Raw genomic sequence first — 3,879 nt, forward strand, 5'->3', positions numbered from 1 at the left:
TAAAAATCCCTCCTCAATCAAGACTGCACAGTCTGTCCTAGCTACCAACACAGGATCTTATTGCACAAAAGCATTTCTTAATGGCTAACCTAAACCTCCCTGGCCACAATTCAAGCCAGCTATCTTTTTCCTCCTATCTCCTGTACATGGAGAAAACATACCCTCCTCTCATCAGAGCCCAGAGCTCTTGGCACGTGCAGCTGGCACAGCATGGCATGGCTGGAGATGGCCCCCTGTTGCTGTTGTTGGCCCTGCTGGCTGTGTGGCCTCAGTCCCTGCAGACCTGGGACAGAGGGAACAACCCCAAACACTGTTTGGACCAGGAGGAAGTACTCTCCAACATGGAAAGGAGAGAGAGGGAGAGAGGCATGTTCAGAGCAGCAGATAACCCAGCCAGTTGGCACTACTTAAAAATGAGTAATAGCTGTGTATCACCTGAGCTCCCTTGTGCCAGCCAAAACACCATGGAGCCAAGCCAGGAGGAGAGGGAGCTGGTTGCTCCACAGTTGTCAGCAAGACTGTCCTGGTCCCCTCTGACACCAGGCATCACCACTCATGGCAGCTGCTACCTCTGGGCAGGAGGGTGGTTTCCACCAGCAGTGCTGGTTTCTGTGATGCTCCAGGTCAAGCTGTGCCTGTCCAGGGATGGAGCTGCACCGTGATGGTCAGCAGGGAGGTCAGAGTTTGTGTCTGAGAACTTGAAAAATCAGTGTGAGCTTGCCAGGGGGAGCTCCAGAGATCCTAATTACTGCAGCCAGCACTTCATCTGGGGCCTTTCATTCCTCTCAAAGCGCTTCCACCTGGGCACTGGTCCAGCAAGCTCTTCGTTTGTAGACATCTGCCTCGTTCCAGCAGGGATGCACGTCACTGGCTTTGAGGTTTTTGTTAGTGGAGGGGAACAGAAGTGGCCAACCCCTTTAATATCACCTGGGACATGGGAGGCAAAACAGGTCAAAAGAGAGCAAGGGGAGCACCAGCTCTGAGCAGGACACATCCCATTCGGCACCAGGCTTCAGTATCAATAAAATAATTATATATAAAAATAAATAATGATTAAACAAATATTTTTTTTACCCCCAGGCACTCTTAATTCTGTTTAAAGGCTATTTCAAAAGAATCTGTAAACACAGAGTGGAAAATGGATATGTTTACAAAGGTGAAAGGAAACAAAACTTCCTTAAAATGCAGAAGGTACTGGCAGCACACACCCTGCTTGCCCTCCAGATCACCGGGCTGGCTGGCCAATGTGAAGTGGCTCCTCTCCCAACAATGCCGTGCTGAAAGCAAAACCCATGAAGGAGTAGCCCTGGGGGACAGGATGCAGGGTGAGTGTCAGCTCAAGTCCCATTGCTTGAGGAGGATTGACCAGATTTTGCCTTGGACCAAAGTGGTCACAGCTTGTGTCCCCATTCCAGGTTTGATGCCAGGGTGCAATGAGGTTTCTAGAGGGTACAACCTTCCCCACCTTCCCACCCTAAAATGGATCAAGTACCATCCATACCACAGCAGGAATGTGCATCCCTTGCCTGTGTCCCCCCTAAATGGCAAATGCTTTGCCTTTAGCTCCTTCCTCCTTGTCCAGCAGGGCTGGGGCAGAACATGGGCTGCCAGACATTCATGGTTGTACTATTGCTCCTTGAAATCCTTCTTTTTAAATCTTTTTTCATTCCCCTCCACTCTTGCCTCTCACCCCCCATGGTTCAAAGTTTTCAAATGAAAATATGCGAGTTGTGACTTGCGGTAGTAAGTTGGGGCTTGCAAAGAAAGCAGGAGGGAGGAGGGAGGAAAAGAAAGAGTGATCTGCTCAGAGTGCCAGCAATTGTTTTTATCCTTTCCAGATGAAGGAAAAAGATCATGTTATTTGTTCAGCATAAAGTTCCAGATTTTCAGGAATGAAATCTGAGAGCAACATGTCAACAGTCTGTCTTGAGAGCTGGGGTGGATGGCGGCCTTTGTGCTCCCAAACACCAGCGGGGCCAGTACCTCTGCTGCGGAAAAAAAAGGCTCCATTCTCACACTCTGAAGTGGTGGCATTAGATATCAGCAAGATAATGGGCCCAGGGCCTGGCCCTATTTCTTCTCCCAACCCAACGGCCCCGGGCTGCTGGCTTTGATGTGCTCATTTATTTGCCTTTTCCTCTCACAGATGATATTTTTAACTGATATTGCGGTTTGGGCACAGATTGTGCAGAAAGAAGGGGGAAAAAATGAAAGTCATTTTATTGCACTAGCTGATCAGGAGGGAAGAAAGAAAAGGAAAAAAAAAAAAAAGAAAAAATATCAGCCCGCAGGTCGATGTTTCCTGCTGTAAATCAGCCAGGACATGGTGGTCTCGCAGCTGGAGGGAGATCCCACATCAGCCCGGGCAGACCTTGAGGGCCGAGGACAGTGGTAGGGGCTGTACAGCCCATGGCCTGAGGCATTTGCACTTGAATCCCAGGGGAAAAGGAGGGAGATAGTGGGGTCAGGGAGGTGGCCAGTGGCGGGATTCAGCCAGGGCTGATTGATGTGCAGGCGGTGTGGGTGGTCCCGCTCCACGGGGCCAGGAGCGTGTGCCCCACACGGGATGGGGATGGTGGGAGCACCACTGTCCCTTTGATGTGCTGCCCTGGCTATCCTGCCATGGAGGTGTGGAGGGCTGCCTGGCAAGACTGCCCCTCCTGTGCCCTCCCATTCCCTGGAAATCTGGCAGGTGGGTTGGGAGAGCCCTTGGCCTCCAGACAAATCCAGGGCAAGATGGGGGAAGAAAAAAGAGAGGGAGAGAGAAAAAAAAATAAAGGAGAAGAAGAAAGGATTTTTCTTGCTACCTTTTCCACTTCCCAGAGCCCACATGGAAGCAGTGCTCAATATCCCCAGGTGTGGAGGAACCTCCCAGGATGACCAGTGCAAGGCTGCGCACAGCCCCACAACTCCTTCCTGAGGGGAAGGGTGACTTAAAGGAGGTGATGGGTCTGCAAAACACCAACTTCACTGGGGGACCTGGTGTCCTGCTGGCTGTTACATCCACAATTTGTAGCCTCTTGGCTCCACCTTGGTCTGAAACAGCAGCTCCAGAGATGTCCCCTCTGTGGCATACTCATGTCTCACTTCCAAAACTGCCTGCGTACAAAATTGCCATCTCTCCTCTTTGCAGCACCCTCACCACCCTGTCCCCCCCCAAACAACCCCCAAAACAACCATCCCCCGTGGAGCCCGTGTTGCAGATTCTCACCACAGAATCACGGACATGGGGGGGAAAAAAGCCAGTCAGCAGTTTTTTGTAGTAACAGACAAAAAAAGTGTTCCTTGTGGAAAATTTCATTGTGACTCACATCTCTGTTTCGGTTGAGAAAGCAAACCATCAGGTAGCTGTGTGCCTGCTCCTCTTCTGTGACACGGGTCTGAAAGTAACCGTAAGCAATGCTGAGCTCCTGCAATTTAAGTTTCACAATACTTGGTGTAAGTGCCCGGCACTTGAAAGTGTTGTCTCAGCTCTTTAAAGAGATTGCTTTTTTTTTTTCCCAAGTCCCATGGCTGCAGTGGGAAAACTGAAAACTCACACCCAAATCATGCAAAACCAGATGGCAGGAATGGAAATCCAAATTAATTATTTCTTAATTTAAAAATTCCTTTAAATTTAATTTGGTTTCTAAGGCAGGCCTGGCTCATTCACCAGCTTGAACACTGCTGGGATGACATTTACGATGACACCAGCTCCTATGTGTGTTTTTTTCCAGAGCCTATAAGCTGGCACACATGTCCCAGAAGCACAGACACGCTCCCAAGTCACTTAAGCCACATCTCAACTGCAGGACTAGCACAGGATGAGCTCCTCCATTGCTGGGACGTGGTGCAGCTGCTGTCTGTGTCTTGCCAGAGGTGGGTTGTGCAGACAAGAGG

This window comes from Lepidothrix coronata, unplaced genomic scaffold, assembly GCF_001604755.1.
Source record: "Lepidothrix coronata isolate B3197 unplaced genomic scaffold, Lepidothrix_coronata-1.0 Scaffold2, whole genome shotgun sequence".
NCBI lineage: Eukaryota > Metazoa > Chordata > Aves > Passeriformes > Pipridae > Lepidothrix > Lepidothrix coronata.